This window comes from Lupinus angustifolius, chromosome LG05, assembly GCF_001865875.1.
Source record: "Lupinus angustifolius cultivar Tanjil chromosome LG05, LupAngTanjil_v1.0, whole genome shotgun sequence".
NCBI classification, from domain to species: domain Eukaryota; kingdom Viridiplantae; phylum Streptophyta; class Magnoliopsida; order Fabales; family Fabaceae; genus Lupinus; species Lupinus angustifolius.
The window spans coordinates 7,453,341-7,477,143 of NC_032013.1; the positions used below are offsets into that span (position 1 = coordinate 7,453,341).

Consider the following 23,803-nt stretch of genomic DNA (forward strand, 5'->3'; position numbering starts at 1 on the left):
TCCTCTACACTTAATCGCTTAACATAGGGTTTAATCGATTAACATAATGCTTAGTCGATTTTTTAATCGACTAACGAGTTCCCATTTCTTAGATTGTTTGAATGTTATTTATTGCCATTATTAATTTTTCTATATATTTAATTAATTGTCATTAATTGAATGTCATAATGTAATTACTAATTTGAATTTCATTAAAATAATGAATTAGTAAAAAAATTATTATATCTTCCACAATGTTTCATTCAGGTTGCATTGTGGAACACTTACCTTCTTTATATTTGAATGGGGAGTTCTTCCATAATACTATTTTTAGGAGGCGATGTTGATTAGGTATCATTGACATCATCATCCTCATTATGGCTGTTGATTAGGTATCATTAACAATGCCATCTTCATTATGCGCTGTTGATTATGTATCATTGACAACGCCTTCTTCATTATGTGTTGTTGAAGATACTATCAGAACCCAAAAAATTAAAATGTTCCCGTATTCTCACACATTCAACAATCCCAACACTCATTTACTCAGCATCGAAACTCATGTACTCTCAAAATCGACCTTGAATTTGGCTCTGTGTTGGTTTGACTATTGATGTGCTTCAATATATGTATGTTATGAATGATATGGGTATTATATGTTTGTCTGAATATAATGAAATGTGGGATAAGATCCAAGCACAAATGCTATAATGTATCACTCATGATTTCATATTCTTTTATTGGGTGGAATTCATCAACTTTTATGGACTCGACTAAAGTGACAATTGTTGTATGATATTGTTTGGTATGATAACTTTTCATCCATAAAAAATGCTCTAATTTGCTTAAAAACAAAAGGTAAGCCATACAATTTTCCCAATATCATCTTGAGGAAACTGACTAAATCCAACTATATTGCCTCCAATGTAGGTTGGCTGGGAAATTCTTTCTAAAGCTTTGATGTTTTTGTAATAAAACAATTGCATAGAGTGCTTATTCTGAACTTTAGTTGTGAGGCTATTATTCATAATCTATGCAAAGTGGTACTAGTTTTGGGTGATTAAGGATGAGCAGTATTAAGCCTTCACTTTGAGGGTGTCCATTTAATTTTCCCTAATTTTTGCATAGAATACCTTATGTAGATACCTGTTGGGAAATCTCTCAGTATATTTTGATCTTATGCCGTCTTTGCTAGTTTTTGACTTAAAACCACTCTCATTTTCTTAGGTTGTCCGTGTTGGTTTTCAATCTAACACTCATTTTTCTTCAATTCTTTTCTTTTTTTGCTTTTTTATCGATTATTTTTTTGTTTTTTTAACACCCTCAATGTTGTGGCCTCATTTGATACAAAGCAGAAGGCTTATATGAGTTATTATTGGAGTTGTTCTTATAGGTGGCGAGTTAAGATCTTTCCCTTTCTTGTTTGAGAGATTTTGGCTTCTTGTGATTGAATCAACTTATAGAGTCATTAGAATAAACTTCATTATTACCCTAGTTTTGGGTTTCTTGCAATGTTCCACAAGAAAATATGGTCAACTCAAATTTGTCTCAGTTTTGGGCTTCTTGTAACTTTCCACTAAAAAATGTGATCAACCTAAAAAAATTGCCTTAGTTTTGGGTTTCTCTTAACTTTATATTAGAAAATAGGATCAACCCAAAAATTTCCTCAAGTGTGAGATACTCAGACCCTTTCTTCTGTACAATTTGCCCTTGGCAGGCTTGGACAAGAAGGCCGTAGAACATGAATCATCTCAAAATATACCCCAGTTTGAAGGGCTTCCACATTTCCTTTGATTTAGTGTTCTTTATTGTATGCACGGTTGTTTAAAAAGAAATAGTAAAATAATGATCATGCAAATTTGATAAATACTTTTAGGTTATGAGTGGTGATGTGATAATAATGATATTTAAATTTATGTTTGGGCTGGTATCATGTTGATGATGATAGAATTTAATTTAGGTTTGAGCTTTAGTAGATGTGATAGTGGTGATGATATAATTTAATTTGTGTTTTAAGCTGTAGTGGTGATGATAATAGTGAGAAAAATGAATTTTAACTTATGCATTAAAAATGAAATATTTTTATCAAAATTTTATGTGATTATTGAAGTCATCATTTTTCTGTCATGATGTGCATCTTAGGCAAATAAGTCATCAACAAGGTCTTTCTAAGTTTGTACTGTGGCTTGGCTAAGAGTTTTCAAGAAAATGATATAAGACGAAAAAATATGTTTCCCATACCCAACATTCACCTTTCTCCTTTATTGTATTTTTAGTAATTTTCTAATATGCCATTCAACTATTAAGAGAATTTCCATGTTGTTATAAGAATGAACTAAGATTTAGGCAAAAACTTTCTATGAGATGTTCTTTTTGTGATTAGATATTGCATTTTTGTCATAACTTTTGCCTAATATACTAATTAAGGATTCTCAATGAGCTTTTATTTATTTTTTTGCTTTTACTTTGAGCTAAGAACATTCATCGTGTTCTCTTATTCTTCAGCGACATAAGGGATGTGATAGAATATATTATTTTCATTAATAATTGAATGTCAAGGTGTCTAGGCTCAAATAGGGTGACTGGGAATCTATTCTTAGTGTTTGAGAATTAATGAAAAGTTTTGTGTCATCAGAAAAATCTACTTGAAGATGTACATCATTTTTTGATTTTATATTTGCATTATGCTTCATTTTATTTTTGAATCAAATATCTCATAGTACTCCATGAATTAATTTATTTGGATTAATTTTATTATGTGTTTTTCGATAAATGTAGTTAGTGGGATTAATATGATTGGTAGAGTGAGGTATGTGATGGTGAAATTTTCATGATCAATGTATTAGCATATACTCGTTAAAAATATATACATTTGAAAGTAAACTTTTACTTATGAAAAAGGAAATATGGGGAGTTAGGATTGTTTGACCTTGCCTAGGGTCCTCAAGTGAAGAAAAATTTTCAAATCAGTCTCTAGTTGGGGTAGGAGATATTGCATCATCTCTATGTCTTCTTGAATTTCTTCATATTGAACCTTGATTGCTTTTAGTCGAGTTCAACAATAGTGATTTTAAAACCAACCCTTAACTAAGGAGTGACCTTAGCAATGTATCATCAAATGCACGTAGAACAAATGTGTTTTATTTTTCATGATATGCATGGAGTGAACATTTTCTCTATTTCTTATCATGTTATATGGATTGAAATACAACCTATAATAATGCATGAAATATAAGTAATGGTAACCTTGAGCCTATACTACTAAAAATACCTCACATGCATATGAATATACATTTATTTAGAGATGTATGAATCAATTGAGACTGCAATTTTTATTTTTAATTAATTATACGTAATGAGTGAGGATATTTATTCGAATTAATTATATGACATGCGGAGATAGCATTTCATAATGCATGATACATGAAAAGAAATGTTTGAAGAATTTATTTTGTTTGAATGAATGAATAAAATAATAAGTGTATGCATATAAATGAATGAATGCATTAGCCAGTGAATGACGATTTTTTCTCTTTTTGAATGAATGTGTGCATAAGTTAATGATGATTTTTTTATTTTTGAATACATGAATAAATGAGTAAACACATGTTTAACTTATATTATTTTTCTTTTTACTTGAACGAATGAGTCAATGAATACTTGGATTTTTTTGAATTTGTGAGTGATTAAATGTTTGACTAATGTATTTTTCTTTTTTAATGCACGTATGCATGAAATAGTGAACACATAAATAAGTAGAGGAATGCATGAAAAATATATTTTTCGTTTAAAATGCATGTATGCATAGATGGTTTTTTTGAATGATATGTTTTTTTCTTTTGAGTTAATTTATGCATGGATGAAGTGTGTGGTAATGCAAAATGCACAGACTTACAGTAATGGATCCTATTTTAGGAGTAATATAGTCTTAGTTACAACATATATGAATACCATGGTAGAGTATGTATCTATTATAATGTCAAGGCTTACTAAGAACGTGACGTATAATCCCAAGTTTTCCAAAGATGAGACAAAAACTACCCCTAGGGCTTGGGTCCCTACCAATGGGTGTGACGATTATAGCTAGGGATTAAAAGGCATAACCCTAAATGAGATCTAAAATTATTATTTGTTTCTTTTTTAACAAAGAAAAATGAAATCACCCTAGGGTATGGAACCTTTTTTGGGTATGCAATGTATCGTTAGCCATCCTAATAGCATAAGGTCGTCATAGTGCAATGACCTTCCTCTATCACTTAGACATGAGTGACAGACTTAAACTTATTGGGGATGGTAAATCCAATTTTATGATATGTATGGATGCAGAATGGGGTGGATATGATTTCCTTCTAGTGTCCTACATGGGATACACAAATAAGGTTTTGGATAGCCTAACAACCACAACCTTATGATGATGTATTAGGTTTAATTTAAAGTAGACTCAACAAAGGCTCTAAACTTCTAGGTTACCAAATTGACTCTAATATCAAAAGAAAAGAACCCTAATATCATAGGCTAGAAATAAGAGGAGTCGGACCTCTCGAGCACCTAACCCATATTATCAAGAATAATTTTGGGTGGTCCATCACGCTAATGCGAGGAATAATTTTGGGTGGTCCTCCACCCTGAAAGCTACAAAAAACATGATGAGTAAATACAAGAATAAAATAAATAAAATATTAATTACATTGAAGCGATGAATAAAATTGTTTATAAATATTTATTTTAAAAAAGATATAAGGGTATTTAAGTTCATGCAAATAGCAACAATTGGGTGTGACTTTCTAAAAAAAGTCCCGACTGGAGTTGTCAGTTGTCACACCTCGAATTATGGTTACACGACCTCTTTGGAGTTGCCACTATGTTTTTTAAGGTTAAATCGTAAAAAACTCTACTTAAGCCCATTTGATAAAATGGTATTTGACTTAGAGATTTCGAGCTTGCAAATCGATTATGGATCGGGGAACGCATTTAGCACCTCGTCCGCTCATAATAAAATAGTATCTTGACTAATTGCATGAATTAAATACCCTTCATTTTTTTTAAATTAAATTGTTCAAAGAAAATATTTATTATTTATTTTCGTGTCTGACAACAATTAATCTTGCTCCTACATATGCCTATATGATTTAAGAAATCAAAATTGCATGGTTCTAGGTTTCTTTTTAAAAAAATGATGTGGAATGATTGATAAAAAATGATCAAATTATATTTATATCTATTAAAATGTTGAAGCAGTATAAACTAATGTTCGCATTGTATATCTATTAAAATTTCTTTTCCCCTTTAAGAAGGATAAAGCACTATAAGTTAATATCTAGACCACATCCTATCTTAGAGAGATATTTGATAATAATTATAATAATTTTTTTTTTAAAATGGCACCTTTACCTAAAAAGTAGTGTTACAAAACTCGAACTAGTTAATGACTCAATCAAGACACTGAGTCAATTAGTTAATGGTTGTATCACTAAGTCAATGGTTAGACCATTTGATTTAGTATATATTAGAAATTCCAAAAAATTCATAATATTAGTTAACATTATTTAATATGTCTATATTCTAAACTTCAAAATATTATTATACCTAATTAAATAACCAAAAAATAATTTTGCTACTATAAAATATCATAAATAAGTTGAAAATGTCATCAAACGACATATATATTGTGCTTTAATTGAACCAAAAGTGAAAATAAGTTTAAAATTTAATTAAACAACAATTTTTTTTGTTATAACATAAGTTAATAAATGATAAATATAACTACAAATAAGTTAAGGAGCATTTCATTTTTCACTAAAAACGACGTCGCTTTGGTTGTTTTTTTAAAATATTTTTTATTGATTCGGTTGGTCTAACTGATCTACCCATCAAAGTCACTTATTTCAGGCTTAAATTGATCTAATCGAACCTAGTCAATTTGATCTTGATGCAAAACCAATTAGATGAGAGGCTCTAACCTACTAGATGTCTGGTTCGTGGTTGAACTAGTCGGATCAGCTAGTCTGAGCTGAGTTTTATAACACTACTAAAAAGTAATGTTTTTTATATTGTTTGATTAGAATATGTGAATTATTATTGTTGTTGTGGCTGATTATTAAATAAATAAATGAAAATATTTTTTATAGTTAATTTAGGAATTTAATTGAATGAATAGAAATATTGTAATATAATCATTCGAAGATGATATGAGGACGGGAAGTGATATCAAGACCCTCCTTCATCTTTCATTAATTCCCAAAAGTTATATTCTTTTTTAGTAAATAATTATAATAAAAAAGATTCATATATAAAAAAACTTTCTATGCAAATAAAATTTTACGAAATGACATTTTAATTATTGTTGAATTCTAGTTATTTTTTTAATTTAAAAATATTTATTGATTAGTTTCTATATAAAGGGGGTCATCTTGATTTTTATTATTTTTCATCCTTTAAAATATTATCAAAAAATATATGTTACTGTCAAAAATAATTTATTACTTTTTGTCACAAAATATATGTTACATTTTGTGATTTATTTATAGAAAATAATTTTCTATTTATTAAAAAAATAATAATAAAATAGAGTTAAAAATGAATAAAAGTAGTAATATACTTGATTGGGTTGCAAATCTTGTGGATTGGAGGTGCTAGAAACCAAATACATCAGATTGGCCCTCAAGAGCTGACTGCATGGAATAAGGAGAAAGGGTTCACGAGGCACGTTGGTATTGGCTGAACAGGGGAGCGCATAACTTCAGTTGTGTACTCAACCTCAAGGATCCACCCTCACACGGAGGCTTGGATCCGCCACATATGTCCACACTTAAACAAGACAACGTGTCGACATGTGATTGGTCATCGCTACTGGTCAACGATAATGTTAAGTTTGCGGACTGATTCGACAGCCTAGAAAATGAGCACACAGTCTTTAGGGTGCACCTGACCGCATAAGATAAAACTAGGAATCATATCCTCTAGCAAAAATAAATAACATATCCCTAAAAACTTTCTAAACTAAATTTAGAACTAAAATTATTTTGGAGTTTTTAAGGGATCATAATCCCAATTAATTTTCTGAACTTTTGACTTAGTTTAAAACTTAATTTTTTTCATTTTTTTAAATTCAAAACGAGATGTAAGATACTATCTTAGGAATATTCTTTTTATATTATTTTTACTATTTATTATAAAAATAAATTAAGCATATAAAATTAATAAAATTAATTTTTTTCACCAACCCTTATTTATTTTATTACTATTTCAAAAATAATTTTATTTATTTAACAAAATGTTAGATTACTCTAATATTTGTTTTTTAGGAGAAAAAGTATGGGCTTCTAATGTTTTTTTTTATTCTTATTTTTTGACAATTAAATAAAACTAAGGGTGTGTTTCGAGAATCTCCATTTTCTAATATTTTTTATTTTGAATATAAATATATTCATTTTTTTGAAAAATTATTTTGATAGTAAATATATGGTTTTTAGGCTTTTATGGGCTAGACAAAAATGACTATTCTCTTTCCTTTTATGACTCTATAAGTTGATTCAATCAGAAAATGAGAATTCCCTCAACTAAACACAAGCAAGATATTAGATTATAATGTCTCTTCGAGAACAACTTCAACAATGACTCATTGTTCGAGGCTTCAACTTTCTATCAAGTCAAATAATCACATGTGAGGGTAATCACAAAAACAGAAAAACAAAAACAAAAGAAAAATAAAAAATAAAAGGGAAACAAAAAAGTGCTAGGTTGAAAACCCACATGGGGAACCTAGGAGAAGAAGAGTGATTCTCATTCGAAAATTTTCAAAAACGACTTATGATCATAATAAAAAGAGAGAACTTATGATAGATACCTACCTGAAGTATTTTGGTCAATAAATAGGGAAAATGAATTGAACACTCTCAAAGTGAAGTCTTACTACAACTTTAGAAAGAATAGGCACATTGACATTGGGGCATGTTGTATGGATTACCACAAATTTGATGAATTTTACACCATCCCATATAGAAAAGTAAATTGTGAGTGAAAAATTAGAATATTTGTGTATCAGTCTTACCCCTCACTCCATTGCATAATCATCTTGTGCACCATTTACGTATATACATTAAAACATTTCAATATTAAAGTCAAGGCATATTCACATTAATCATAATCACATCATTTAGACTTTCGTGCATCACATGTCATGCTCTAAAATAATAGTACACACATATTACCTAATCATAGCATCATAACCAAGACTTTTTCGACGAACCAGATCTTTTTCTCACAAACATTTTCGCTCTTATACGCCAAAATGTTATGATGTTGCTGGGCCCAAATGTCAAAATGTTCTTTTAAAAACAAAAGATTGTTAGATTTAGACGCCGAAATGTTGTGATATTGTTAGGCTTAGTCGCCTCAAATAAACATTGTCAGACTTAGATGTCGAAATATTGCGACATTGCGTGACTGAGATGCTAGAACATTCTTCCAAAAATAAACATTGTCGAACTTTGACGTCGAAATGACATGTGGACTTAGACACTAGAACATTCTTTCAAAAACTAACATCGTCGGACTAAGACGTCGACATGTTATGATATCGCTGAATCCACCTATAGCATATTCCCAAACTGCTTCACTAAATCGATGGTCCACTATAGTAGAATCTCGAACTACTTCACCAAATCGATTGTCCACCATAGTAGAGGCTCGATCTGCTTCACCAAATTTATAGTCCACTATAGCAAAGCCTTGAACAACTTCATTAAATCGTTGGTCCACCATAGTAGAGTCTCACACTGTTTCACCAAATCGATGGTCCATCTATAACAGAGTCTCGAACTACTTCACCAAATCGATTGTCCACCATTGTAGAGCCTCAAACTGCTTCACCAGATCCATGGTACACCATTGCGGAGTCTTAAACTGATTCACTAGATCGATGGTCCAACATAGTAGAGTATCAAACTGTTTCACCGAATCGATTATCCACCATAGCAAAATCTCGAACTACATCACCATATCGATGGTTCACCATAGTAGAGTCTCAAACTGCTTCACCAAGTCGATGGTCCACCGTAGGAGAGTCTTAAACTGCTTCCCAAAATCAATGGTCCACTAGAATAGAGTCTCAAACTGCTTCACCAATTCTATCGTCCACCATAGTAGAGTTTCGAAGTGCTTCACCAAATTGATGGTCAACCACAATAGAGTCTCGAACAACATCACTAAATCGATGGTCTACCTTAGAAGATTCTCAAACTGCATTACCAAATTGGTGATCCGCCTTTAGTAGACTCTTGAATTTCTTTACTAAATTGATGATTTATTTTTTAGCATATTTTTTGGTCTGGTTCGGTTCATGAGAGATCCTTTGTTTCTCTGTTTCTCTAGGTCGTGACAAAATTAACGTTCATTTCTATACTAGTTACTTACCACGATATCTCTCAAACTTCGGTTTACTTGTTATCAGGTAACCAACAAGTAAAAAGGGTAAATAGATTTTACCTGAGATTTTAAAAAAAATCATTTTTTAAAAATGTTTTTTAAATAGATTTTTAAAAATGCTTTATTAAATAATAATTTTTTCCCTTCAAATAATGCTTCATGAAAAATGATTTACTTCAAATTAAAAAATGTGATTTAATGGATTTATATAGATTGGATGGAATGTATGGATTGGAATCCATTGGATATGAATGAATTGAATAGTTTAAAGATGTGATTTAATGGATTTATATAGATTGATGGATGACTTTCCATCCATCCATTAGGATCCAAATCCATATCAATCCAAATCCATCCAATTTCCACCCGTACTATAAATAGACCCATTGGATCTCTAGTAAAAGACCTTAGAAAAATACTAGAGAAAAGTCAAGAGAGAGAGAGAAATTGCATGTCGCTCACGTCATTCTAATGTAAGTAATGTGTTGTTGTTTTCCATGCTCGCTGACGTCACACTAACGTCATAAGTGGGATCATTATATCTGCGCTGGCAGCTGCATTACATACGATCCTTGTGCATCCCATTTGCAAATGCACATATGCGTACAACATGTTCGCTAATGATGACTTATTTTCCTCAACTCATCATTTGAATGGTCGCTCTATGTCGCTTCTGCTCCTAACATGAAAATCGCCTCAACCAACAATTAATTTTCTACTAAAACTATTTAGGCTTGACTCCCTATGGCCTATAGAGATACATAGGAGGAATATTTCATATTGTCAGACATAACAAATAAATAAATATTTTTTCCTTTTCAATAATAATTAAATAACCAAAAGACTTTATGATGCAATCCTAAATGAGGCCAAGTTGGACCATGGTGGACTAGAAGGGATTGGTGGCCCTATGACAAGGGCACAAGCTAAAGGGGCATAAAATGCCCTAGAACAACTTATTGGGATGATCTAAGATGGTAGGCCAAAGTTAGCCTAAGTGGGTCCAAATTGCTCAATTGCATCATGGGAAAAGGTTTTGACCAAGCCATAGAGAGACCAAGCCAGACACTTAGCATAGCACTAGGCCAAGCACTGAGCATGGACCAGAATGCTTAATATGACCTAGGCGTGAGGCTTAGCACATCAAGTGCATGATCTGACCGAGGCATGAGGATGTACACAAGATAAGGTGTTGGGCCAATTTGGCATGACCAAGACATATGAGAGAGGCACTAGGAGATTAGGCGCTGGGTGTGGCACATGACCGAGGATCAGGGGCCTGACGCTCTAAGTTGGCTGATGGACATGGGTCTGACGCTCTAAGTTGGCTGATGGACATGGGCCTGACCGAGTCAGCTTTGGTGCATCATATCTTTGGATTTTTTGGTATTAATTTCAATAAATGTGTCGGCTAACCTTTTGTCCCACCTCAAGTGCCATTCAGAATAAGTGTGAATTTATTATTTTGATTTAATTTGAATTTGAATAAGGTGGTAAAAGTATGAATCAGATGGTCTTTATTATGTAACCACCACACTAGAAACTTGTCTAATGCTTCATTAATTGGCCAACCGTGCATTAGTATATTAAGTGACTATGGAGGACCTCATTGCTCTTAGACAAAGTTGTTGGCGTAATTATGCTTGTGACAAATCCATTATGGCCAATTTATTTCCTTTTGGCCTTTGTACACAAGGCATGGAGAAGCATAAGTAATCAAGAAGAATCCTAGGCTCCCCAACCTTCATGAAACCAATTATGTCGTGAAGAATTTCTTATTGAAGAAGAATCTAATGCTCTCATCATTCATTCATAGTCATGGAGTCATTAACAAGTGAATTAACTCACATTTCCACCATGTGTTCAATTGGAGTTAATCACCAAGCCGTGAACTTCATTGGAGGATGGAATCCTATGCTTCCAAGTCATCAACCCGTGGACCTTCAGGCCAAGCAACGTGGCATCATATGTTTTCTTCTTTATTTATTGTGTTCAATGTAATAAAGTAGCAAATAAAGATGTGTTATTGGTTCTAGCCGAATTTAGACATGTTTAGGAATAAGTTCACGAGTCAAAGGTATCCTATTTTGGATCATATTGAATTAGGACATTAGTGCTTTGTTTTCCTCTTTTTTTCTTGGGAGCCAAGTTCGACCAGCCCTCATCTATATGTACCCGAATTGTTGAATGAAATAAACAACTTGGAATTTGCATAATTTTGAATTATTTCCTTTGTGAGAGCATATTGTCGTCTTCTAATTTTCTTGGCTGAAACAAAATTATAGTTTTTATCAAGAAACTAAGTTTCTTGTGTCGAACCTCACCTTTGGCTTATCAACACCTCAAGTGTTGTGGCACCTACACCACCTCTAATCTATCCCTTATTTTATTATCTTTACAAATTTATTCCGCTACCTAAATTAAGTTCATAAAAAGCTCAACAAACTGTGAGCATAAGTCACGCACCAACCAAGATAGATCGTGTAACAAGAACTTCTAAAAGAGGTTCACATCACTTTAGGGTATAAAGTAATTGATATAATTTAGTGAGGGTATTGTCTAGTATGGGCAGATAAGGTTCTAATACCCTCCTCATTTCTTAATTGTCTCCCAGATCCAAATTTCAAGTTCAAAGACTAACCTATTGTGAAAACCAGGTCAAGTAACTCATTACTTATCAATTTTATTTTGAATTTTAGACATGTCCAATTCTTTAAACATGATCTTGATTAGTTTGAGCATTGCTACTAAATATTAAAGTGAATGTTAGGATAGTAGTAGCAAGATATTGTTCACATATTCTATATTTTGACTATAAAAATGCACTAGCAATTCCAAAACAGTCATGCATCTGATGGTCAGCCAAAAATTGGGACGCAACACTCAAAACTCGATTCGAGTTCGAAGAGAGTTATGTTTCCAGCTTGTTTGACGTTCACAAACTATTCAGTTAAACTCGTCAACTCGAATTGGTTTGGTTTGTTGAGAGTTTGCAAATTGTTTAGTTCAACTTGTTAGCTCAATTGATTTAATTTGTCAACTCGAATGATAGTTATTTAGTTAATATACATAAAATTAAACATTCTCTATGTGTGTGTATACATATACACATACAAATATACACACATAACATATTTATACATATATAATTGAGCTAGCTCATGAATCTAACAAGTGGAATTGTACTTGGCTCAAGTGCAACTCATTTATTTAACAACTTAATTTTTTGCTCAAGATCGACACGTTTGGTTCATGAACCAAGTTTACTGAACTAAATAACAAGTCAAGTTTTGAACGAATTTCGAATTAGTTCATTTCATTGTTAGTCGTGGGGGAAGTATTTAAAGATGACAAACACTATCATTATATAATTAAGTTCATTCATGTCAAAATATCAAGAAGAAATATTGAGCAGAAGTGTACCTTGATATAATCACAACAAATATGATAGATAAAACTAAATGTCCTTTGTCTTTTATCAAATTACATGTCCATGGTATACCATATAGGTTATTTGGTCTTTCAAGGCTTTATACACAAGTGCTCCTGATTTTTAAGTCTTTCATTTCTATTGTGTAATGACTCATATTCTCTTGATAACAACATACAAGTTATGAGTTTGGGCTTATGTAAAGGGGTTGAGGAAAAATACTATATATTTATGTTATGTAAACTTAATGGAACAAGGGGAACAATAGTCACACACAAATCCTAATTCTCTAATACATAGTGGTAGCTTCTCAACGGTCTTGGGGACGTAGACACAATTGGCTGAACCTCGTTACCAAGTTCCTTATGTTATTCTATTATCCTTATTCTCTTTTACTATTTGATTGATCACTTATTCCCAACAATTTCTAATGTTGGGATGTTAAAATAAGAAATTGACTTATTCATGCATGCATATGATTTCGGGATCACAACCCTTATTATTTTTAAGAAATACATTCTCTTCTATGAAGAGTGATATCCATTTGAATTCATTTTTTTTACCAAGAGTGATCTCTCTTTGATTTCAAACTCTTTCATTAATAGTGACAATTATCTACACTTTTCTTATTTCTAATTTTGTCAATCGTAAAATAGAAATAAGACCTTTGATATGCATACAATAATTTTCATGACAACCATATCTTAACCATAAACTTATTTGAATTAGATCACTTTAATTTGGTTAACTAAAATAATGGCCTTAACACATTTAAATATTACATATGTGACCCAAAATTTGTAACAATCTCCCTATTGTCACATATGTAATCTTACAAATATATTAGATTTTATGAGCTCACACAAACCGCAATTACAAACCTTAGACACATCTTTATCTTGTTCATTGATTATATTAAAATATAGAACCAAAATGACTTTCGGTATATCAATCATAACTAAATCTATCAATGATTACTAATATCAATACAACTAAATGACATATTAATCATGAAATATGTACCACTTGAATCACATAAAGGTTATCTATACATGCCGATTTTCAACTGGTCTTACTTTACTTTAGTAAGATCCATGTAAATAAATTTTAGAGTGAAAGTGAACCTTAAACCTTATTCTTCAAAAAAAAAAATATCCGTAAATATGTCTAGACCAAAATAACATCCAAATAAAAACTCCTAATGGACTGAAATGTCATCAAATGATACAACTTCGATATGAGCAACATGTTCTTGGATTATCTTAGATGACAAAACTTTAGTGAGCAACTATGCAACCATAAAATTTGTCTCAATATGCTATTTAAACACTTGACTACTCTGAGTTGTTTCTTTATTTAAGTGGGATATTACAAGCCTAACCTTTTGTTACAAGATAACTTTAATAGTCTTTCAATATATCAAATGTTCGAATTTCCAAATTATACGACTTATGATGAAGAAGAATGAAATTGGATATGTTCTCTGGATATGTTCTCTATTAGTAATAGGTAAAAGATAATCTAACTTCTACACAAATAGGTAATAAGTTATAAGAAAAAGATCACTGATAAGTAAAAGATCAAAAATCACTGCCAAATAGGTAAAAGATCAAAAATCACTACCAAATAGGTAAAAGATCAACTAACTTCTACACAAAATAACTACTATTCTCTATTAAGTAATAATTCTCTTTAGCATCCAACTAACCTTGACTTAGTTGCAGCATGATCACGACCTAATAGGTAAAAGATCAAATTAAGAAAAGACTTATAACATGTGGTATTGAGTATTCAATAATTGGTATTGTTCTCTATTCTAGTGGGGCAAGTGCTCCCACTTGCTTCTTCCCAACATCCACCTATATACATGTCATAACGAAAAACCAAAATTATGACACCACTACAAAACATATATGGTAGATCATTATCTCTACATGTCATATTGAAAAATCAAACTTATGTCAATCTTCAATTTTAATTTTTTTTTTGGGATTTTCAATTTTAATTTGCTTGTAGAACTCTCAATTTTAATTAGGATAGGGTATATGATTGTGGAGTAAGTCACTCTAGTATGCATGTCATTCCCAATTTTATAACTTTTGTTCATTCTTTTCACATTCCCTTTTTAACATCTTTCTTTAAAAAAAATATTTTCTTTAAGCAACATATGTTATTATATGGGTAAAAAACTAATCTTTTTTCAAGATTTACCCTTACAAAAGTGTCATTCTTAATATTAAAGTTTTCCCTTTCAAATTAATTTTTTTTATGCAATCCTAATTAAATATTTATGTGGTAAATAATGAAAATAAACATTTTGTTATTATATTATGATGAGAGATCTGTTTACACTCAAATTAAGTTACACTAGTTTACACTCAAATTAAGTTACACTAGTTACACTCAATCTCAACCATTAATTTTTTTAAATCTATTAGAATAAATGAGTGAAACTTAAATGTTATTCAATATTTCTATTTTTCTCTCTCGTCACTTATTGTACTCACTCATTTAGTCCGTTGGATTTAAGAAAATGAATGATTGAGATAGAGTGTAACTTATTTGGGTTTAAACCGATGTCTCCTCTTATATTATTCAACTTTTACACAATTAAAGAAACAAAAATAAGTTTCTAAAAATAATGTTCCCTTTTATAGATTATTTTACTAATATGAAATTCGACAATCTGATGTTAATATTATTCTTCAAAAATTTTATAATATTATGTTTGATAATTTCATGCATAGAATTAGAAAATTATTGATTTTATAAACAATTATATATGGTTTATTAAAATTATCATTCAGTAATGAAATTAAATTATTATTTTCAGGCAAAGTTATATTATTAAATAATGATAATTCTGAATAAAAATCTTACTATACATAAATCAATGATTATTTTATCATTTTCTATATCTATATTTTTATACTATTTATAAAATCAAAACACGATATAACTATCACATAATTAATATTATCTAGTTTTGTGGTTAATATTTTTATTTTCTAATAAAATCATATAATTCAATAACAACCCTACAAAACATATATTCAACATTTCAAATTATAATATAATATACGCTGAATATAGATATAATTATATAAATAAAATATATAAAAAAAGAATATTCAACTAGCTAATATGAAATAAAAGGAAGAAAAAAAAATCAGTCATTGACAAAAGGTTGACTTGGTTGCTTCACAGTGCACCAACCTTATAAGTGTTTGCCCAAATATATTAAGAGTAGTGTATTGAAGAGAGTATCACGTGATGTGGCCGCAATATTGTGGTTGTGGTGATCGTCATAACTGTATCATACCGTAATTGTGGTGTAATACCGATTCACAGTAATGTGAAGGCAACAGGCCGCAACGCAATCATATCAGACCGTATTTGAACCGCATTGGGTTGCAACGCAACTATATCAGGCCGCATCAGACCATGTCGATATCAAAAATATGTTTTTTCTCACAAAATAATTCACACCACAACCGCAATTTAAACATTGATTAAGAGGAAAAGATGCATATATAAGTTTAAAAGTTTTCTACATATTCATCATATTCGCAAATCATTTTAAATTATCATTAACTCTTTTAAATAAAAATAATACAAATGAATAATACACTGATTCTATATAAATCATTGTAACAAAAAACTCCCTTTTAACTCCCTTATAACTCCCTTGTTGCACATCATTCACCCTAACTGAATTTTTAGATGGCTTTAATGCGTTCATGTGTGAACAAATTATATCTAGTATTTTATTTAATTATTATTAGATAATATCAAGAAATATAGGTTAGAGTTGAAGCTATTTATAATAATCGTTCCTAAGAATTATTTTAATTTATATTCCATTATCTTCTTACATGCAAAACTTTTTTTCCTCCCGTTACTCATTTTACTCTTATTCACAAGTTAACATTTCCTCTAACTTCTTCACAATTTTTCCATATTTAATTTTAAAGGGTTTAATTGTCACAAACTCATAGGTAAGACTTTTCTAACATTTTTCTCTCCGGTCACTCATTTTACTTTTTGTCACGTTACCATTTTGTCTACATTTCTTACAATTTCTTTATGTTTAATTTTTCAAAACTGAATTTTCCATTCCTCTAATAACCTTCTACATGTCATTCAATTTTATCATTTCAAATTATTTGATATGTGATATTTATTATTTTATATCTTTTTATTGTACTAATATGATTTCAATTTTAGAAATATGGAATGTCTCATGCAAATGCACAAGTATACTGCTTGTAAAAGATAAAATAAAGTAATCTTAATTCTAAAAGAACTTCTAATTAAGGCACTCTAAACAGATCTACGATATAATCATAAGATGAGATGTTATCTCTATATATATCTATGTATAATCTAAATATTTCTCTATAATATAATTTTAGATATTCTAATATATTTTCATATATTCTAATAAGGACACCTAGGATGAAAAATTGAACAATAACAAAATTATCAACAAAAATAAAATTGTTACATAATTTTCTAGGAAAAGTGTCTAAAACCCCCTAAATCATGGTTAGGGTGAATGATGTGCAACAAAAAACTCATCTAAAATTCCAAAAAAACTTCACCATTTTAGGTTTCAAAGTGATACTTGTAACTGAATGAATAATCTTAGTTTACATCATACAAAATAAAAAATATAATACAAATAATAATTTATAATTTTGATATAACTCATACAACTCAAAAACCAGAACAAAATTCTTAAAAACCCTGGACCGGAAACACCAGTCCAAAGCAAAGAAAAAAAAAGAAAAAAAAAATTGGAAGGGGGCTCGTGCATGGGGTGCACAAGATTTGGAGGGAGATAATAAATCTCGTGTACCCCATACACGATTTTGGTGGGGCAAAAACTATTTCCCAGGAATCGTGTACCCTATACACGATTTTAATAAAAAGAATACTAGTTCCGTAATATTTTAAAAAGTTATACCAGAGTGGTAATAAGGCAGTCAAACAATACTAGAGATGTAACTTTTCCAGCGTGATGGGCTTCACTACTAATGCGGCCCAACCCATGAAAAGTGTATAACAAGTATCTTATACCCATTTACTCAATGGCCATTTCACTCCCTTCCCCTAAGCGGGGCCAACTTTTCTCTAATCTCTCTCTCTGCGGTAATTTCTTCTCTCTTCATTTCCTTTCGTATTTCCGTCACTCACTTGTTTCAATCATTCTTTGCTTTCTACCACCTCCCTATTTGCGAACATCTATATAGTTTTTATGTTTTGTTATTTTGTTTTTCGTAACTTCGCTTTTGTTTTTTTTAGGTTTCACAATTTTGTATCTGCTTGTTTTACATCAATTAGTCGTAATTTGTGTTTGTATTATCTTTTGTCTCGTCTCATGTGTGTATAACCATTGAAAATTAATATAGTTTGTTTAATAGCATCTGAAATTTTGCGTATTCTGATAATTTTGGTTAGGAGGGGTATTTTTAATTACTCTATTTTTGTGTGCATATATATATAATTTTTCTAGGAATAGAAAATTACAGTTACACGTAGTATATAGATTTGTTGTACTTTATATTATAATTTTTGTTGTATGTTTATGATAATATTTAGTCTAAGGCAGTGTTGTGAAACCCGAGCTGGACGTCAAACCGGCAGAGGTCCTGTATTAGGTTTAACCGGTTTAAAGCGTCTGGTCTGACCGGCTGATTTCGTACATAATTAATAATTTTTATTTATAAATATATAGTTTATACATTTATATATAAATGTAAAACTTTATATAATTAATAATTATGTATGAAATAATACCTCTTTATCTTTTTTTTTGGACAACAAAATATTAGAACATTGTCCCAATTTTTTTTTAAGTGAGCTGTTCGGTTTACTTCCCGGGTTAATCAGGTTTGACATGGTCGAACCGGATTTTTTCCGGTTCAAAGCGGTCCAACTCTCATTCGGTTAAGACGGAAAACCAAAGTCGTTTTCATGTCCGGTCAGCAGTTAGACCGGTCGGACCGTCCGGTCCGGTTCTAACAACACTAGTCTAAGGTGAGAGATGTTGTTAATTAATATGTTGGTGGTGGTTAATTAGGATTATATGATTTTTTGTAGAAAATAAATAATATGAAGGGCAAAATAGGAAGTGAAAATTACACCATGTTGAAAGTTACACAATATTTTGCATTTACATATAGTATAGAAATAAGAGGGTAATTAATATATTGGTAGTTGTTATATATGACAAAATGATTTTTTTTTTGTAGAAATTAAAAATTATTAAGGGCAAAATAATAAAATTATAGCATGATGATAATTACACTATGTTTTCCCTTTACATGTAGTACATATATATAGTATAGATATAAAATTACAGAATTATACATATCATATTCTTTATTTTAACCCATCATAATTTAGTTTTAATTTTAAGATTTAAAGATAGCATTCATGTGAATTTATTAAAATATCTTATCATCCTTAATTTTAAATTGTTGGATTTATTATTCAAATATCAATCATTTTCAATTAATTAGTTGAACACATGGTAGGCCCAAATGGCCGGAGAAACATCATGACATTCCCTCTCATACAAAAGCATGTTATTAAAATTTTATAAAAAATTCTACTTTTTACTTCTTATTTTATAATCAAAATCTGAAAATAAGTGCGTGAATTTGAAACTAGTGCATGAATTATATCAAAATTAAAAGAGGAAAAATGTTCTCACTCCAATGAGTTCTATACATTGTTTCATCATGATCTATCTATAATATTATAGTTGTAATAGTATTATATTGCAATTGTGGTGTAACAAGAATCACAATGATATAATAACAATAGAACACAATCACATCAAACCATATTTAGGTCTATTAGACCGCAATGGTCGTTATTTGCATCGTAACGACCACAATTACTGTAACCACAACTGCGATGATAATCGTGACCACAATTTAAAAACACTATTCTATATATTATTAATGTATCATTCATATTTAATTATCATTGACTCTTAACTGAAAAACTAAATGAATGAAACAATTTTATATATAAATCTTTACATTTATAATACATACATACTACAATGAATCTAAAAACACAATTTATATCAAAATTTGTGATTGAAATTTGACTTGGTGGTTAATATTTTTTGGGCCGGTTCGGGTCAGATTATTAAGGACCGATCGGTTTTCTCGGGTTATATGTAGACCTTAGAACTTCGTAGAAGCCTTCGATGGCAGTTCAATCGTAGCAAAATCTCCATTGTTTAAGGTTCCGTTCAACACCACGGAATCTAGTCCTTCCATAATCTATCAATTTAGGTAATTTAATTTATTGAATTTTGGCTGTACTGTTTCTCTGCAAATTCTGTTATTAACTTCAAGTTATATATTGTTAACTGATTACTTTGTAATTTTGGTTGACTATTGGCCGAAACCAATTCAATTGCTTGAAATTTCAATTAGTTTCTGATGTATTTGATTTAAATAAGGGTTTCTTTAACTAGTTTTGCTGCTCTTTTTGCCTTCTCTATTGAATGAAAATAACGTAGTGATAGGATGTTTGTTGCTGAGAATATGGATATGAAGGATAATATGGTGGTGGTTGTTGGATAGATGGAGGTGTCTGAGGTTGATCATAATAATAGGATCGAGATGGTAAATAATAATAATAATGATAGTGTTGGGAGGGAGATAATTTGGTTGTGGTTGTGGTGGTGGATTTTGGTGGTTGTTGTGTTGGCCGCTGTTGGATGGAGGGAGATAATTTGGTCGTGGAGGTGGATTTTGGTGGTTGTTGTGTTGGCCGCTGTTGGATAGATGAAGATGTCTGAGGTTTAGCATAATAATGGGATTGAGATGGTGAATAATAATATTAGTGTTGGGAAGGTAGATAATTTGGTTGTGGCGGTGGTTTTTGGTGGTTGTTGTGTTGCCCATTGTTGGATAGATGGAAGTGGCTGAGGTTGAGTATAATAATAGGATTGAGATGGTGAATAAAAATAATAATAGCGTTGGGAAGATAGACAGTTTGGTTGTGGCAGTGGTTTTGGGGTGGCTGTTGTGTCGGCCGATGTGGAAAAGAAGGAGAATGAGATATGTGGTTGTGAGGTTTGTTGGTAGTAATCTGGGCGTAGAGACAAGGGTTTTGGATGGTGCTAGTGAGTATGGAGGAAGGACCGTTTAGACTCGTTTAGACTTTAGAGTTGTTACCTTATAATTAAGGTTGGCAAGGGCATTGAGAAAGGACTCTGGACTCATGCCTTGCATGATCTTCATTCTAGAATTGTTGATACTTCTTGTCTATGAACAAGAGAGCCTCATCCACAGTTATGGGAGGCAATGGCATTGATAAGCAAATGAAAGCACTACTTGATAGGAAAAGGATACATACTATCAAGGAATTAAGCTATATGCTATTCTACTCCTAAGGATTAAGAATAAGATTAGATTAAAAGGTAACTTTCATTTCATTGATTGGTCGTAATGTATGAACAATACCCTATTTAAATGAGAATAAAGAAACCTAAGATGATGAAGACCATACAACTGTCGTCATCTTGCAACATAATAACATTCTAGAATTATTCATTAAAAAATATTTAATTAAATCTAAATAACTAACTATCCTATCCGATTCCTTTTCTAATTGACCTCACAAGAAACGTCATACCAAACATCTTACCACATAGATCAAGGTTTTAAATAGCTGTTGCGATTTCAGGAACTACCAAAACCTTGACATTTCGGATAATGACGGAAAATTAGGCCACAATTATGGTCATTATATGTTTTGACTTTCGCCGTCTCCCGGAACTAACATATTGGCGCCTGTGATAGCCGTGGACCCAGACTTAAAACCTAGACATAGATATGTTACAAATAACAGAACTGTATGTAATCATATATAGAGAAGTTTTTTGAGATAAGTTTTAACCCTACAAGTTTGTAGTGAAAATTCTGCCAGGTAGGTGACTAGTTCAATTAATCTGTTATTCTGCAAATAAGCATCAATGTTGAAATCCAACCAACAGACTGATAAAAGAAAATTTTTCCCATTGAATATATGGTGAAACATAAATCATGTTTTGGGGGGATTTATTTCCTGACTAACAATATAATATAATACGAATATTTTTGTTTGCAGCTGCATTCTCTATAGCTTTTCAACTATCGTTGTTGAGATTTCAGAAGAACCAGTGACGAGTCAACCCCATCTTGCAAGCAGAGCAGAAGCATTGTTCTAATAATTTATGACTTTCCACATATAGAGCACATGCCATAAACTCTCTGGTGAAACTTATTGACAGGTAATTTGAGTAAACTTTCAATTTTCATGTTTCTAGATCAATGACATATCTAATGTTGATGACAGAGCTTAATTGACACAACTTTTTGATTTGATCTTGTGGTAAATGCTAGAACTTTGATTGGGCCAGTAAAAACTTTTTCTCCTGTCAAAGCCAAAGTGTAAAAGCACTTCTCATGTGATTTTGGACAAATGCTGATTTGCTTATTTCTGACAGTGATTCTTACAAAAGAAATCTCTCAATAGCAGAAATTTCACACCAAGCACCCAGGTAGCTATGGGTATAATCAGGAGTAGCTTCTCTTTCATACTGGGGACAGTTTGCGGAGTTTATGTGGCTCAGAATTATGATGTTCCTAACATTAGGAAGGTAGCTGACAGTGCCTTGCTCACAGCAAAGGCGTATGAGGAAAAGTACCGTAAGTCGAAGAAGAGGAGTAACAACGATGATTAATGCTACATGACACACACTACATGGATCTAATATCCTTACAAACAACTCTTTGTGAGAACACATGTTAGTATATTTTATGGAAGAATTCTTAGATATGCTTACTATTTTGTCCCTTTTCAAGGGAATCATAAGTTTCCTGTTCTGAAATTCTGAAACTTACCTTTTAAGACAGTAGTTGAATAAGTGTTGTGCACTCAGTTTTCTTAAAATATGGATGATAAGTTGGATTCAGGCCAGAAATCTGGTTCATGGTCAACCAGAACTGTATTTAATATTCATTTGAGTTTATGGCAAAGATAACAAATGTATTTTAGTAATTATATGGGTTTGTTCTGTTACATCATTATCTTGTTTGTTTAACTGTTTGCTTGAGTTGTTAGAAATAATCAAATAAGTCATTGGCTATTTCAACATTGTCACATGGATTTGTATTTTGCATACTGATGCAGTGTTGTTGGAACCGGACCGGACCGGACGGTCCGACCGGTCCAACCGTCACCTGGCAACCATTACGGTCACGTTTTGGCTATTAAGCCGTTTCCCATTTGGAGCCGTTTTGGACCGTAGGTACTCCGGTCCAACCGGGTTGGACCGGGTTAACCCGGAACAACCCGTCATATTAAAACGAGCGGGCCAATTACACTGAATAATTAAAACAAATTTTTTAAAATAAACAAATAGAAAAACCTAAAAACTAAAAGTCTCAAACAGTACAACCTAATTCCCAATTCCCTGATAATAGAAACCCCTCCCAAGGCCTACAGCAGCAAAGCAGTGAAGAACATCTCTTAAATAAAAAGCATTATCTTCCATTATCTTCTATCTTCACGTCTCTCATTGTAGTGAATTGCACAAAGTATGTTTTTTTATGGTTTTGTACTTTTGTGGGATTTATTTGTCCAGGGGAATTTCCTATTACACTTTAGTTTATGGTTTTGTCACTTTGTGGGATTTATTTGTCCAGGGGAATTTTCTATTACACTTTAGTTTATAGTTTTGTCAGTTTGTGAGATTTATTGAATCATGTGATTAAATTATTACTTTATGTGTTCATGGTTTTGTCACTTTGTGCCTAATTTATTAGTCTTTAGCAGTATTGTGATGTACTACAAATTCCTATTGACTGTCACAGTGTCACGTTAGTCAATGTAGTGATGTACTACAAATTCATCTCAATAGTTTATGGCTTTATGCAAATTAGTGCTGTGCGG

General features: G+C 31.3%; 2 long non-coding RNA genes across 2 annotated transcripts in view; both read left to right on the forward strand.

Moving 5' to 3' along the window:
* LOC109347610 overlaps positions 1,499 to 23,803 on the forward strand; it is a 22,691-nt gene continuing 386 nt past the window's right edge. Inside the window, exons 1-2 of the long non-coding RNA XR_002107622.1 lie at positions 1,499 to 1,510; positions 8,008 to 8,014. This is a non-coding gene — a long non-coding RNA (uncharacterized LOC109347610). The remainder of the gene's footprint in view (positions 1,511 to 8,007; positions 8,015 to 23,803) is intronic.
* LOC109347609 lies at positions 19,997 to 22,703 on the forward strand. Its single transcript, XR_002107621.1, has 3 exons — positions 19,997 to 20,151; positions 21,977 to 22,139; positions 22,356 to 22,703. It is a non-coding gene; the product is annotated as an uncharacterized LOC109347609 (long non-coding RNA).